Here is a 17,898-nt window from a genome sequence, read left to right on the forward strand (position 1 = left end):
TTGTAACCCTTTTGGCGTGATTTTACTATATGTTGTAACAATAAATCATTTTCATTTTCACCTTTTAAGATCTTTTCTATTACTTACGTAGTATAAGTTTTTTTGGTATCCGCAGTCAATTTTACATTGGCTATTTGGACAAAAATAATTACTTTGTCTACCCTGAAAACACCATTATCTGTGCTAAATTACTTTAAATTTGATTTAGTACCTGTGTAAAGCGTATAAAGGCAAAGTTATTGTCATTTTAAATATGTCGTTCTTTAATGGGAATAATCTGAAAATGTTTGTAAAGGGAAATAATATTCAGAGTTTGCAAAGCGTCGCTCGGTATATTGAAAAGCCGGGCTTTGTGGCGCGTCCTCCATTCCTATTCTGTTAGCCAAGAGCATAGTTGCTAACCTATTTCAGAGCACTCTGGTTTGCGGTGCCATTACTAAAGCTCTTGCAAAGGAAATTGTTTTCTGCAATATGTCATTTCATTTAACATTTTTTCTTGAAGATTAGATAATGACCAAGCCGAATTGAAATCCAATTTTTGTCTCTATGTGTCTATGTTTTATTAGTAGTATGTTTATTTTGTAACATGTACTAGAAAAGGAAGTCATTGGCACCTTAACAGGTTAACCTAGCTATGGACCTAAGGCGATATCGATGATGTATCGCAATTTGACAAAATTAAAATTGTTAATGTTTATTATTGACAATTTTAATTTAACCTAATTTACTATCCTAATGGATTATAGATGAGGAAAACGTGCGGTTCTATGTTGCTACCTAAACGACTGCGAAGTCATTTTAATGTGTTGAATCAAAACACAACTTTGCTCTCAAGGACGGTCATTACGGTGAGCACAAAGCGTGAACTTTTAATTGCTATGGAGACAAAAGTGTAGTGTTAATTTTTAAGGTCCACACTAGAAGATGTTTGAGAAGTGCAGTATAGAAATAGCACTCTTTTTACATTCATGTTATTCCTTGATTTTAGACTAGTATCAGCGCATTTTAGTACAAATGAAATTGCTTTTCTGTCTCTTTATCTCAGCTAACCTTAATAATACATATCGGTCCTATAGCAGAGTTAAATAGAGCTATAACCTTGTGAATACTGAGCAGTAAGCATAGACCGTTAGAGGATTAATGTCACCTGCGCTTGTGGGCCGTCGGCTTACTGTGGCACACTATCTTTGTAAAGCTCTTTGCGAACGGTTACGCTCTCTATATGGGCTTACTGGAACATGGATTATAGCCTCGATCCACGATCATATCTTAAGTATACAAAGAACTGAGGTAGTTAAATGTTTAAAGGCCTTTTATACTTTGAATGAAATTTTATCACTTCTATTTCGGAATTTCTATGCGAAGTCATGATATTAAAGTTGTCAAATGTTCATGTTGTTAGTTGATAACGTGACATTATTGATTTGAGATATGCCTATCCTGAGAGACGGATTTAAAATAACACAAATAACGCAAGGCCTCAATCGGTGTCTTCTCGAGCCAATCTTCATTTCTTATAAATTAAAACATTTGTATGTTCCGTTACCACAAAAATTAACAATCTCTAGCATAGACAAAGAGCATACGAAGACAATCACGTACATAATTACCATACAACTATTCGTAAACGCATCTTTTGTGGACACATTGGGTACAGTTCAACGGACGCGGCCGTGTCGACGACATCGCGAATGGAGATGAGCTATTCTTGCGTGAGTTACTCAGCAGATCTACACGAACATACTCTTTATATGCTTTTAAAAACATGTTTTTGTTTACAAAAACTATAGCTATTTGATCCGAGATCAAATAAAAACTAGTTTGATCGATTTTATCTTGTAAAAGTTTACAATCTTGTTGATCCAGTCGCTTTTTTTATAACCCTCGTGATTACGTAACACAGTCCTGAATTGAAAAACTATAGTTCATTTTAATAAATGTTAATGCATCTTGTAAATAAGATTAAGGAATAGCTAACACATTTATCACCTACATATAAACCGTGAGTAACCAATGACCACAGGATATATATTACAGAGGCGTTAATAACTAGTAGATGTAAATATTTATTTAGACCGTGGCGTATCTCGCGACGTAGACATATGCTAATACGCGGCAGTGTAATGGGAAAACATGTGAGTCTTGTTAAAACGAACCGCGTTTAATGTGGGTTACTGTAATTGTGTTAACGATACGGGCACCGCGGCTGCATTTTAATGTACCACACTTGTAGTGATAATATTAAACATTCTAACAACGCAATTGGTTAAATAATATCATGTTTTAACCACAAGTTTAGGTCAAGATTGTCTAGATCGGTTAGTGGTTATGTTTCGAGTACTAGTTCTAGTGTCTGATGTTGTAGAAATGTACTGGATAAGGCTCAGATGTACTAGCAGTTGTAGTGTTGGTGATTTGACGTAATAGCAATTATCGATTACAAGAATCATAGTTTAAAGTCTATTCTGGCACTAAATATTTATAGACTTTTTGCATCAATCAAAACTTTACAAACCGGAAAAAAATCTACGCAGTAAAAACTAATATATATTCCATGCGATAAAAACAAAAAGCAATTCGAAGTATGTATATTGCTTTTTCTTTTCTGTTAGTTGAAAACAACAACAAAAATTTATTAGTCTCGGCGTAGGCGGAACAGGCTTACAGGTTCGTAGCAATGAATTTATACTTCGAATACGTGTTTATGCCATAATGTTTCATCACAAGACAATAAAAACATTAAACAGCTTTTGTTAAACCAAGTAAGTAATCCCTCTTATAATTCCCCATTTTACAGTGGTAGAGCCCACTTTAACATCTTCGCACGAATTGACCCGGCTCGCCCGGTGAAATACCACGACCACACAGAAGACAGGGGTCAAGTGGAAGCAATTCCGCGTGCAATCTGATGAGTGTGCGTCCCGGCGGCCTAATTTAGTCCTCTTTCTCTTCCCACCGTTTTTCTTGTAAGGAAACGATGGGAAGTGAAAGTGGACTTTCCGGATGAGAGGATGCATGGAAAGGGAAAATATTTTCTCTCTGTGCATCCTCTCTTCCCTCGATTATAGATAGGCAACGCATATGCAATTGCGTATGTTTATGGGCAACGGTCACTTCGCGATTTCAGCGATTGCAGGTGGCCGCTCGTTCGTTTGCCTCCTTATAATATAAAAAAAAATTATAATTCCCCAAAGTAGCACAACTTTTTTTATTTAACACAAGCTGAAGGGAAGCTCAAACAAGCAGCAAATGTCACCTAACCAGAAAAAAAACATAAATGAGTTAGATCAACAATCGAACGCAAACAGAAACCAACGAAAGCTACTTTATGACAGCAGCCAGGAAGAATTCAACAGCTATGCTTTTAAATAGAATTGTATAACATATTCAAGAAAGTTATAAGATAAAATGCAATATATAAAATATTTAGAATTAATATTCATGCGCCATCAAAGTGATCGCAATAAAAAGGATGTGGCAGAAATTGACATGTGCTCAATGGGGCGAGGGGGACATGTGAAAGGAAACAACAATCATAAACGCGCTGTATGTGTTGGCTTTTTGAAGAATTCCTTTTACTTATACTCCCACTTTCTACATCGCATTTTACAAAAATAAACAAAAAAATTACATTTAAGAATCCTTTATTTTTATACAAAAAACTTTCTACTTGCTCTAAAACAACAGTCCAGCGATGTCCAACTTCCATCTAAGCCTAAAATATTTATATATTGCAGTCATTTTAACACGTTCAGTGCCATCGCACGGCGAGTCCACTAGCATACGAAAAAATCGTAGTAGTGTGGAACGTGTTAACTTATTACACGTATCAACTTATTACCAATTTGTGTGCAGTGTCAATATTAACTTTGTTTCCATGTATAAGATATCTTAGTCAAGTTAACTCTTATTAATAAGGTTAAGTCAACACATTTACAGCAACCAAGACATCTGTTTAAATAGCTCGCGCAATATTATATATATTTACTCTGTATGTTGAGAGGGTTTTTAGTGAGACAGCTGGGAATAAGTACCTTTGGCCGGTGACAAAATTGACTTGGAGTAACCAAATTTATGTGCCATTAACAATGATTTGTTAAGGCAACAAATGTAAACATATATTAATTATAAACACATTCATCACACTATAATTTAAACCCAAATGTTGATAGTATAGAACGTCAACATTTTAATGTAGCCATAAAGTCAGCAGACGACATTAAAAATGTAAGGACAATAAAAATCTCAATCTCCATTTATAGCGAATGTTTTATTAAGAAAAAAGGTTCGGGTCTACTGCCTATTGCTCATTCTAAAGGTCTATGTTACGACCCACCGTTCTTACTGAATGCCGTTGCCATAAACGCTTGAATACGTAAGCATAATATAGTAAAATTTCATTGTAACATTCACCAACTGTATACATATCAATGGTAAATGGAAGGATTTTGCCACGGCATATTTATTTTTATATTGCTGCGTTCCTAATTATCAAGAAGTCGATCTTAATATTAAATGTTGAAGCTTCTCCGTGTATCTTTGCGCGTAAACAATAGTTTAAGCTTTGCCGCTTTACACTAAGTTTGAAAACGCAAATTGAAGAAACCACCATTTCATGTACTTTAGATTTTAATATAATATAAATAAAATCAATATTGTTGTCACGCTGTACAATCGCTCAGTCCCGTGGGTATACCCTTTAACTAATGGTACATATGTTAACTATGTCAAGGTTTTAACTTTGATTACGAATGCCAACTACATGAATGCGTGTAAATTATATATGTCGGGTAAATTACTTCCATTACTTTAGTTTTTAGTAACTTTTTATAAATAAAAAATACAATGGATGTACGGATTATTTTAAAGCTATGTATATATTCATAATATCTTTTTAATCTAAATGATATTGTAATTCGAAAATTTAGATGAATAGATGATTTTTAGAAGATATCTCCAGAACTGCTGCATAGATTTGGACGAAATTTCGGTACAGATGAAAAACACTGCCTGCAAGAACACATAAGTTACTAATAAACCTATTTTTTCCACGCGGACACAGTCGCGGACGACAGCTAGAAAAAGATAAAGTATAAATACAAACAAATATTGATGTCCAGTGGGCAGACAAAGGCTGCTGATGATGATGATGAAAGACATACAGAAAACAGAAACTATACATGATATAAAGGGTCTTTTGGTACGTCATTAGTCTGATTCCAAATTAAGAAATGGAACTACCAACTTAATTCAATTGTTTGAAAAGGACACAAAATATTTTAATTAAGTATTTCTCTTTCTAATTACCAAAGTAACGGTATCCTGGGACTGTCCTTTAACATTACAGATGCTTTTCTTTATAAAAACCACAAGGCAGACCGGTCTAAACTAGTAGGAATTTTTAATACAAAAGATCAAAAGAACTTCATTCATTATGTTCATCAAAAAGTATTCTTCGTCGCATATTGCAATTTTAGTTGCTTTTTGTAAGTAGTATTTTTAAAGAGGTCCTTTTGTATTCTTTTAATGACCATTGATAAAAGGTAGGTAAAAATAGACGTATGGTTACTTTATAAAATGACAATTCAATGCATCTTTCAATTCTGATGAGATCAGTTTTGTGGAATTCTTACAAATAAAGTTTCAATAGAATAAGTCTTTTTTGCAATAAAACTAAGCTAACCTTTTGCTAAATTTTTCAAATTTTATTATAACTTATATTCCAAAATTTAAGCAAGATATGTCACCCAAATACCAAAAATGTATGTAGTAGGTTATGAAAATTATCTCAAAGACGATTGCTTTATAGAGGATATAAAACTTCGCAAACGAGCTATACGCTAAGTAAATTAAAAAAGTTAATTACAGACAAGTTAAGAAAGTAAAATCAATTTCCGATCCTCGGCTTTAACGAGTTTAAATTCAATTAGAAATTAAAATTCTAGACGGCAGCTACTGACGATGAATTTGAAGCGTAATAACTTGAGAAACTTGTCCTACGGATAACTTTTAATTAAGTTACTTTTATAAGACCTGTCACTTGCACTAAGGAAATGTAACTTAATTATAATTAACTATTCGTTCACGTAACTTAAAACAATCTGTTTGGGAGTAAATTTTATATTAAGCTGGGTCTAAACTTTTTAAATTTCTGTATAACATTTTAAATAAATTTACTACATTAAAATCTTCCCCAGACTTTGTTTTACGACTGAATTGCATATTGATGTAACCAACAACTTGAAGACCGAAAACATTTGTTTAGGCATATCTCTTCAAAGGACTTGCGTCCTTGGTTTGTTCGTCCCGAGAAGTTTGTCTTGTGTACACCGTACAGTCTCTAGACGTATACAGCAAACACCGAAGCAATAACAATTCAGATAAATATTAGCTTTACTAACAAGCTAAGGAATATATGCAAAATACGCGGAAATCACTCTACATATCTGAGGATGTTTATGTTAGTAAAATGATTTTTAAGAGAATTAATATATAGATATAGGAGACAAAGATATACTTTGTCTCCTATATCTATATATATAAAATAAAGTCGTGTTAGTTACACTATTTATAACTTAAGAATGGCTTTACCGATATGGCTTAAAATAGGTGAGGAAGTACATGGCAAGCATATTATGCGAAACAAATTGTTTCGCATAATATGCCTCCATAAATTAATTACTAAGAAATACGATAATAAAAGACATGCGGTGTTCAACAATAGATTCTTTCTTAGTAGAAACAAGGTTCTAAATCGATTTATTATGTAATAAACAACAATTCCACATTCGTTTTCACATTTGAGGCAGTGTATTCTGGTACCCCAGAGACATAAAAAGCCTCATATTGTTCACTTTATATACAAACCTTGACTTGTGATATAAAGTATTACGTATAACTTTTTCTTGAAATTCTTGATGCTCGTTTCACACGAGGGCGGTAAGTCTAACCAGTAGGATATGCAGTACTGCTATTGTTTGAATACATAACACCAAGCCAGACTTTGTCTCTACCCTCGAGTGAAAAGAACATAAATCATGTACCACTGACATAATCTCTACGATGTATTTGCGCCTAAGCTTAAGTGAAATTTTCATCCCATTGTATACTTGAAGTTTTCACTCACAAGTATTTTTTCTGATAAATTTATGAAAAACTTTTATGAGTGATGACGTAATAGATGGTACTTTAGTGTATTTATTTGAAGTATATCAATATGTCTGAAAGTTATAGGATTACTAGCTGTCTAGCTGAAGTAGCTTATGTGTCTTCCAGACTATGCTCTACATCTAGGCCAAGTTTCAGAAAAATCCGTTGAGCCGTTCCGGAGATGCCTTCAAACAAACAATCATTCATCCATCCATATAAACATTCGCATTTATAATATTAGTAGTAAGTTTAAGACAGTATTTATTTTGTTAAGCAAAATTTACACTATACTATTTTATTAGTATGTTTTATTTCAATGTTTTGTTTTACAAACGTAAACAGTAAATTGGTTGTCTGACCGAACAACGGAATTTAGAACATTTGGGTTATGAAAAGCAATGGTCGGTGAAACTATTTATATTAGAACGTCATACTTGCGATCAAACACAAATAACATTGTTTATGCTACGCCAACATTTTATGAAAAGAATCACACTAGCTTATTTAAATTACATTGATCCTTTATTGGAACCTACAGATAAAAATTTAAAAGGATCAATGTGATATACATCGATACTTCCGTAGAGAGAGGAAGCGAGAGAGAGAGAGAGAGTGTGAGGGTGATCGCAACACTAGTGCAATACTGGTCTTTCGGCACTGGATAATTACCAAGAATTCTACTTTTAAACGAATTTCAATACTTAAAATCATCCACAAACGTCGTCTATATCGAGCTTTTATTGTGTACAGTAAAAGCGGCATGACGAATGGCAACCAAACGTTAATTTCCCTCACAATTGATGCTTGCTAAAAGCGGCATCCGTATTTGGCTACAGTTCAATGTACCCCATACTATGCGGTGTCAACGACATCGACGAAAGATGACCGGCTCGCGTGTTACGAACTTCTGCAAACTAAAACTTTGCCACAAACCCATAAGATAAACATTGGGTAAAAATGCAGCGTAAAATTCCTTGAAAGGTGGGGTGACCGATAACTAAAGCAATACGGGATCGACTTGTATCTGCAAAGCATTTTAACCTAACGTTGTTCTTTTTTTTCATGATGTCAAACTATTATACTTATTTTATCGAATACAAAATATTAAATAGCACTCATTGAGCTTTAGCTCCTATTTTAATTAGAACTAGATTTTTTAATATGGAAAAAATAAGAAGAAATAAGAATTTTTAATTATCAAGTACATTGCATATTAATTAAATTTAATGAAGCAATAAACTGTGTCACTTTAAAAATATTAAAGTAAGAGACTTGCAATGGAACATCGGCACGTTCCTGGTCAGTCGAGCCAAGTCAAATTTGCACCGTATTTAAAACAATAACATAACAACTAAATACGTTAGATGCATAAATATTTATTAGTCTAACTCTCACCATTGACTCCGTCCGTCTAAAATCCTAATTAGTAGCCTATGTGTTCTCCCAGACTACGTTCTACGTCTATGCCAAATTTCAGCCGAATCAGTTGAGCCGTTCTGGAGATACCTTCTAACAAACATCCATCCATCCATGTAAACATTCGCATTTATAATATTAATAAGATTAATTTCTTATGGTTTATTAGTCAAGATTAGATTAAAAAATCAAATAAGCAGTAAATGGGTCCTAATGTAACTCAAACAAAATTTAACGCAGGTATTTGTCGATAAGCAAGTATTAAGATGAAGAAAAGGTATTCTGTTTTAAAAGCAGATAACAAAATTACAATAAGTGTTAAAAGCCACTTTAGGTAATGGTAGATAACAATAAGCACTTTACATATTGTTATTCTTTTCTAAAAAGATCTAACATCCAAACAGTCAATATGGACCTGAGCATCGCAAGCTAGTGCACAAAGGGCCTCAGCTTTAAGAGGAGCTTAAAGAGGGGGCTAGAACTGTCTGCAAAGGGAATAAATAAGTAATATATTCAAAAAAGTTTTTTTTCGACAATTCTAAAAGACATAAGACAACCAATACGACTTAGGGACCTTCAAGAAGCGAGCATACCATTTCCTTAAAGGCCGGCAACGCATCTACAGTTTCTCTGGTGTTGCAGATGTCCATGGGTGTCGATGATCACCTCGGTGTTCCCGCCGCTCGTTTGCCCCCTTCTCTTATAAAAAAAAAAAACATATAAGAAGTGGCCCAATCTTGACATGCATCCCGGCGCCAACCACCATATAAAAGCGTGCTATCTTGCACTACGTACGCTCGAAAAAAAGTTACCCTCTTCTCAGTCGGGTGATAAAATCAAGAATAATTCTTAGGTAATCTAAAACACTAAACACACTTTTCCATTTCATTCACAACTGTTATGGAAAGGATATCGTCCATAAGTTTAGAGATCGCGTTACAACAAAGGGTTGGGAGTCGGGACTGGTGGAAGGGGGGTGAAAATCACCCGCGCCCAGGCATATCGCACGATTCAAGGGCGGTCATTGACCCCGTCTTGAGCCGGTAACCGTGACTGAGTTAGTACTGAATGATAAGCGCTCTTTATGAAAGAGATTCGCGTCTTTTGTTCTATAAGATCTTTGTCCTAAATGTATACCGATCAAAATAGCTTAAAAGAAGGTATCAAATGCATTGTCATATCCTCTTTTTATGTAATTATTGAAAAAAATCAACCTTTTTTGTATTTACCAGGTGTTTGGTCATATTGTATATAAAATCAATTTCACATTAAGCATTTCAAACTGTTGTTTATCATATTCATATGAGTACGATTGCTGAGTCAAATTGAAATCTAATGACTTAATGCAAAAAGCACAATTGTTATATAATTATATACAACTGAAGAATCAAACAGACGTACGAATTAACATACAAAAAGCGGTCGTTAGAAGCACTTGCCGCAGAAAACACGCAAGTTTTATTTCAATGAATGCGATTCAATTTAAATTTATTTGTGGGAACTGCCATTTTAGTGCGCACAAGTTGCGAAACGTCGTCACCAGAGATAAAGAAGTTTAAAAAGTAATAAATCAGTACATATTGCTACAATAGTAATGTCCTAGAATCACAACTTAAGAAATCATTTTAAAAAATACAGACAGGTCATTTTTCAATCACTTCATCATCTCCTTTTTCTTATCTCACTAATGGATGGATGGATGGATGGATGGATGTTTGAATGTATTTCTAGAACGGCTTAATAAATCTCGAAGAAATTTGGCATACATATAGAATATAGCTGGAAGAACAATTGGCTACTAATTATGTTTTTTTTAATGCCATGCGGACGGTGGCGGGCGACAGCTAGTTTTATAAAAATAGAAACGTGATAATTTTACAATATAACAGGAATTACGTAAATTAAACTTTATAGCAGGATGTAGGTGAAATATTATTCCATATGTGTTTTTCGTTTTGATAAAATTCACAAGAGCACATCAATTACGACTACCGCGTTGCCAAAACTCTGTAGGTGACAGCTGGATTTATGGAGTTAGCGGAATAGAAAATATACAGCGAAATTTTACACAACAAACATTATTATTTGACTAGCGGTCGCCCAAGACTCCGTCCGGGCGAAATTAAAAAGTATAATTAGTAGCCTATGTGTTCTTCCAGACTATGGTTTACATATGTGCCAAATTTCAGCAAGATCCATACAGCGGTTCTCGATATACCTTCAAACAAACATCCACCCATCGAAACATTCGCATTTTTAATATTAGTAAGATGTCTACAATTGCTACTTTTCAAGCAAACATCCTTCAATATATAGTATTGTTTCAATTATAAAGGAATAAATCAATAAAAACAAAACAACGGTTACAGCAACAGTTAACGGATGGGTAACATGCACCAGCGCCGCTATCACGCCGCCATTTTGATAACCGGAACGATGGAAAGTAACGGACACTTCCGATCGCTTTCGATTTTTATATAAATATATTTTAACGCAATCCAGATTGCATTAGACTTATCTATGTTCTAGAATATTTTATTTGTTAATTGGATTATAAATGTGAAGTCACTCGACAGATTTGTAAAGACATGCAAGACTGTAAGAAGTGAATAACGAAAGACTAAGGGACTCGGGGATCCTGGGAAGACACATGGACCTAGAGATAATTTAGTATAGAACTTTCATTTAGAACCTAGAATTTCGGCAGATTAAGTAAAATCATACAGCATCTTTCAGATAGAATACTGGTAAAATTTAAATTAAGTTTTTTTTTCTGCATTTTGCCCGTAAAACCCGTCTCCTCTTGAGAACGATCGATATGGTAACCACTTGATTGATATTTCAAAGCCAACAGCAAAAATTCCAAATCGATCTCGCTTAACAATGGCAGTGTAATTAAAAAGAACGGCTCTCGATCGCGCATGAAGTGGGTTCGAGTGTTGACGTACAAACGCCATTTCACGTTCCGCTATTTATTCACATTATAAAAAAAATGCAATTTCCTTATAAGAGCCATACGCTGTAATGACATTTAACCCGGACAGATCATTAAACTTCAAAGATAAATTTATATTAGTATTTTTTTTAAAACAGAAGGGGGCAAACGAGCAGCGGGAACACCGAGGTGTTCAACGACGCCCATGGACATCAGCAATACCAGAGGAACCGCAGATGCGTTGCCGGCCTTGGAGGTGGTGATAAGCTCGCTTCTTGAAGGACCCTAAGTATATTAGTAGACAAATAGCTATTATTTAAAAAAATCATAGCATATTTTATCGTATACACTAAAATTAGAGATAAATATGAAGCAAGTATGAAACGAAGCGACGAATAAACAAATCTTAAATGTATTTTAACACGATATGCCAATTAAATCGCTAATTACGTTTGACGAACGACAAGTGCTTTAAGTAATTACACGCACGACATACAATCCGTGAGAAATCTTTGAGTGTACAGAAAAATTACACTTCATTACAGAAAAAATTTAATACGTAACAACAACCGAAATGTTGCTGGATTTCTGAGATGGATTATGAAGTTCTATAATATTTTTTGCGTAAGAATAAAATATTTTAAAATCAACTCCATCAATCAAAATAATCACTAGTCAATTCTTATAAAACATAATACGTATTTGATGGATTATTACTCGAAAATATTTCAATAAAAAGCAAAGATGTAGAATTTTAAATAGACAACAGACAAATAGTACGTAAAGAGAACTGGATGATCACAACAAAGACATTTGAGATACATTGACCGAAAGGTTTTTTATTCAAGAAAAGAAATAATCAAAAAAGGTTTTGTATTCAAAGTATTTTATTTACTTTGTTTTACTTTTACGAAATAAATATATGAGTAAATATTTTCTCATTAAAAATATCAGATACTTTGATTTATGTGAATTCGAAAATGCAAAGATTGCGGATGTGTCCCGCATTACAATAGGCTCATTAACTTTGCCTTGCTTAGACATTTGTCGCATGTTTCGTCAAAAATTGTGCAATTTATTAAATTTTAAAACTTCATTGTCTTTTACTCACAAACTTCGAACAATGCTTGCCTCGTACACTATATAAAAAAGTAATAATATCTGTCAATACGCAAAGATACAAGGAGGATTAATGATTATTCTCAAATTCTGGCAAGAAATAATTAGTAAAATAATTATTAAAAAATAATTGTTGCAAAGAGTATATAGTCAATTTTTATCAAAAACAATAGTCAAAAGGACTCATTTGTGCTATTTTTTCGTGGCTTTGTTATGAAAAATTAAATAATTTAGAAAAATATCTGGAGCGCACCTCACTAATGACTTACGTCCACCGCATTTGAAAAAGCGGACGTTGTTATCGTTAAGCGAATTCAGCGCTTCAATGCAGCGCAAAAAATATCAGAGTCCATTTATAATTTAAAAACGTTTAGCGGTTTTACGCTGAAAATTGTTGCAACAAAACGGCCCTGACCGCTTTAGCTTTGATGCAGAATTTTGCGAAATATAGGCCAGGCCATATGGATTCCGTTGAATATTATTTTAACGTACTCCAGTGTATTATTTTAATTAATATTTGCTCTAGTAAAGCGCTTTATAATTAATTGTACAAGAAAATATAAAACTAACGCGTATAAATTTACCGCATCATATTTTTTCTTTTTGTTACGAATTAAAAACTTACTTAACACTTACATAAAAATATAAGGAGAAGAAACAAAATACTCCGTCATTATCGGTGAAAATGAGTACAAAAAACTAGGAATGTATTTGATTAAAATTATTATTCAAACATTAGGGAGCAAAGAGGTTATCAGTTCTCATTCGTTGTAAATAAGCCTTAAAATGCTATGTTGAATTGAACCCAAAAGAGAGCTATATAATCCGTTTACAATTATCCGGTCAATTGCGCGCGCGATTTTCAAGTAATAAACTATTACCGTGATAAGTAGTATCGGAGCAGACGCGGCAACTTTATGATACAAGTGAAACGAGCTGTTTGTGCATAGGGTTGCCATACCTAAACTACCTGCACACGATTTAACGAAGGCATCTGATTATTACCAAACATATTTGAAAAATAAAAGTAGTATTAAGATATTGCTAGTAAGAATCCTTTGGCGCGAATGACGTGCTTTCTTTAGAAAGTCCAGTGTCAGATTGAATAGTGAGGGGACATAGACGTCGACATTTTAGTAAGGCTAGTTGCCACATTTTCGGATTTTCTTCCTAACAGTACTTATATTGTGAATGCGAAATTTTTTGATGTTTGCTAGAAGGTATCTACCGAACGGCTCAACGGATCGTGGTAAAATTTGGTATTGACGTAGAACAGTCTCTACGAACACATAGGCTACTAAGTTTTTTTTTATTTCGCGAGAATGAAGTCACGTGCGACAGCTACTAATTTATATTCAATAATTCTGATAGTATTTAAATATTCTTCAAATGTAAATAACTCACACTTCGTCATACTGTGATCAATCACCCCTACCTGAGATACGAGCTTTTGTAACGTAACCCGACAATCACTATCTAAAATCCGACAGGTTCTACGTTAAGGATCAAAGACCGTACCTTCGACTTAGGGTTGTCACACTTTCGACTTCAATTAGAATTCAAATGGAGCATACTTAGATTACAAGATATCGCGAGAAAATAATCACAAATCATCTTTTTATAGGACGGGTTTTTATAAGTGTCAAGAGTCAACTAATTTTTTTGTCGCCAGTCTTCGAGTTTGTTTTTTAAAACTTGGCAGCCCTACTGCTACCTGTCCGACCGGATTTCGACCTACCTCCACCGTGCGCCCTATAAGTCTCTGTTTACACTGCGGTAGTAAACTGTGACGTCATATCACGCACGATTAACGTTAACATATGAATCAAATGACTGCAAACTCATATTTACATTGGCCTTTTGGGCTAAATAATAGACAATGATTAATTAAAGATTTTATCAGAAACAATCAAATCTGGATAAGGGAGAGTTGTATACATTGCTATGATTTTTCTTGTTTATAAAGGTTTCTTGCTAACCAGAGTTTCTCGCTTATGGATGTTGTGTCTTCGGACCTGAACAAGGACTCTCCTTTATAGAAGTTTCTCATTTATCCAGGTTTGATGATGATATTCCAGATTTGTAGGTGAATAACAATATTACAAACAATATATTTAACTTGTCTAAAACCAACAACTACAGCTTGTCTACATAAATAATCTGGGATTTTATTTGAAATTATATGTGTATAATACGCTTTGCTTTGCAACTTCTTGTAGTCTTTACAATGTCCCGATATGAAAGATGAAAGCTGTCTTAGTTTACTAATTAACAACAGCCAACAAGGCGTCTACACTAACTTAACATTTGTTCCCGTTGCATGTTCATCCTATCAAATAAAAACTTAACTTAAGATTTAATTGTATTTGAAATAATCTATTGATTTTTAAATATTTTTTTGTTATAAATTAGTTAAATCAATGAATATCTTAATCTCCAGATTAGATCCGTTTATAATTGGAATGAGGAAAGATAGTGTGTTTTGAAATTCTATGAGATAATATTAGTGCGATTATGCTTATATACAGTATTTAAGTAGTAAATTTTTGCCATTATTGTCTTAAACAACAATGATACTAAATAAGAGAAACAAGTGAGAATAAAATAGATAAATTTACATAGGTTCTAAAAGTGCAACTTTGTTTTAAGTTTCTATTTTTGACTATAGTGGAGATATTCATTTTAAATTAAAAATAAATTATTTCAATACGTACGAAGTAAGGGTTTACGTTACAATTTAACGCAGCATTGATAATATTCAACGTAATATTTTAGAGTTTAAAGAAGCAAAAGTATGAATCGTAAAAATAAACAGGATACAAATACAAAGAATACAAACCAAACATTGATCATTTGAAAACTGCAGTCAATGAAAGTCAATTCCACAACTGAATCCACTACAAATCCACAAATACACACAATATTGTTCAAACACCACTTTTGTTTATTCACTTTTTAAACGAAACAAATATTTTGCGGGAAGCAACAAACAGCCATTGTTTCCTTTTCAAAGAGTAAATTCTTTCTGTCTAATTTGTCAAAATTGTTTGACGTTTACCGTTGTGCTGCCAGGATTAGAATTTAAGGTTTTACACATAAATGAGAGCCGTTAATAACTTTAAATTGGGTTTCAGTATATTTTTTTAAATTCGAACACTTTTAATTTCATTGATCATTATCTTGTTACAAGTAAATATATTAGCCATGCCTATTGTATTATTATATTGTGGATTGTAGAACTTTGGTCCTGGAAGAGGTTTACTAATTTTCTAATAGATGGCGTTTAACACAAAAGTCGACAACTTTTCCATTTCGAGACCGCGAATAGCGAATAAACAATTCGAATCAAGTAGGATAGGATGTTTGTCGTAAGTTCAAGTCCTCTTCTAGCATCTGGTTTTAACGCTACGGTACGGTACCCAAATATTTTTGTAGATGCAATATGCATTGACAAAAAAAAAGTATGCTTAGTAATCTATCCATACCGGGTGATTACATGTGTAAAGCAATATATTTATTCCTTTCACCTCTTTCCTCTGTTTAGCTCTTCTATCTGTTACAAATGAAACTATATCAGTATGAGAAAGCTACAGCAGAAGTTTTAGAACTGTAATAGACTTACTAAAGTTCGTTAACAAAGTAACGTTTTTCGTAATGAACGCCACGACAACAGGTTATGAAAAAATTCAATATCATTGAAATTTGTAGCCAGGCAACGCGGCGTAAGGCAGTCGATATGCGTCTAGTTCAAAGACGGTAAATCATACGTGGAAAAAGTTTATGTATAAGTACTTTTGAAAGGGACGTGTGTTAAACAGAGGGTGATACGGGCATAAATATCGCGTGGGGCAAGTAATATACTGCTGTTTCGTTCTAATCTGAAGTAACATCGAAATCGTGAGTTGATTTCACGCAGATAACCTTAACATGCACTGCGCTGGTAATCGTACTAAAGTAAACGCTTTGGTTTCGCAACGTGGTTTACATTTGTTTGTCTAATGTTTATTAGTTATATTGATACGTAGTCTATGTATTTAGTATTCTAGTTTCATTGCGTTTTACAATGATTTACGCAATTCTGCTTTTAATAAGACCCGTAAGAAACGTTCGACAACACATCGCCATACATATGAAGAAGGTAGAAAATACACATATTATTTTTTTTTATAAGAGAAGGGGGCAAACAAGCAGCGGGAACAGCAATATGTTTGGTATCATTTGCAATTTATTGAAATCGCAAACTTTTTTGGTTGTAGCTTTAACAAATGTTAAATAATTAACAAAACGAACAGAATTCGAATAATTTCTCTATGTAAATTTTTACCAATCGAGAGTATAGTATTATCTGTAGTAGCTATCGATTATGCAAATATTTGATAGCATGCATAGGTTACGACTGATTTATGTAAATTGAAGAGGGCTTTTATGTTGCTACATGCATGATTTATACGCATATGCTGACAGCCACACGACCATATTCTATTCTATGCTAAGCTTCATAGAAACTAAAAGCCAACTAAAATTTTAAAGATCGATGAAATTTATTTTACAACACAAAATGCCCGCATATATTAAATTTAAAAACAAAGCACTGAAAGATGTAGGTTCCTTCGGTAACACCGCATGTTCATAAATAATTTAAATCGATACAAATTGGCAAAGTTTGACGTTAGTAGTTTGTAATGGCAGCTCTAATACATGCGATCGGTATAACCCAGTTCCCACGGCGTGGTACCTCGCGCCATCGCCCTAACAACTTCCTTACAGCTAATTGTTGTTCATATACCACTTATACATTCCATACTTTCCTACATTATCGACACTTTACTCGCCAACTAGTGATGTACCACATTTTAACTTTACGCGATCTTTATTTTGCAAGCTTTATCTCACCCAGAGCTGTTTAGTGGTATTTTTAGGGTGAAATCTATATTAAGAGTCTCCCATAATGACCAACGAGATATAGACTTGACTGTGTTGTTAGTAATTCGATTAAAACTCATCTACATACAGGACACATAGTAAGATAACACAGTACAGTAGGTACCTAATACTAGTGATTAACAATTTCTAAGACTCTCTAACTAGAGTGATTTATCGACCTATAGCCCGTCAAGACATCCTAAGTAATAACTTCTAGATGTCAACCACCAAGAAGCAGCAACCCAAACAGCAACTAAGCATGGCAGCTAGCGCAATAGCCCTGCGTGGAGTGCAGCTGTTCCTGACGGCAGGGCGCGCAGCTGCTGACAGACGGGCACCGCCACCCGCACCTCCCG

General features: G+C 33.9%; 1 protein-coding gene across 2 annotated transcripts in view; it reads right to left on the bottom strand.

The window, feature by feature from the left end:
- The window catches only part of LOC106124948 (integumentary mucin C.1), a 44,189-nt gene extending 28,557 nt beyond the window's left edge, over nucleotides 1-15,632 (bottom strand). For both annotated transcript variants that reach the window (XM_013321990.1, XM_013321988.1), the window contains exon 1: nucleotides 15,459-15,632. The gene's annotated coding sequence lies outside the window, so the exon portion shown is untranslated. The remainder of the gene's footprint in view (nucleotides 1-15,458) is intronic.
- Between the last annotated feature and the right edge of the window lie 2,266 nt (nucleotides 15,633-17,898).

Source organism: Papilio xuthus, unplaced genomic scaffold, assembly GCF_000836235.2.
Source record: "Papilio xuthus unplaced genomic scaffold, Pxut_1.1 DF825946.1, whole genome shotgun sequence".
NCBI lineage: Eukaryota > Metazoa > Arthropoda > Insecta > Lepidoptera > Papilionidae > Papilio > Papilio xuthus.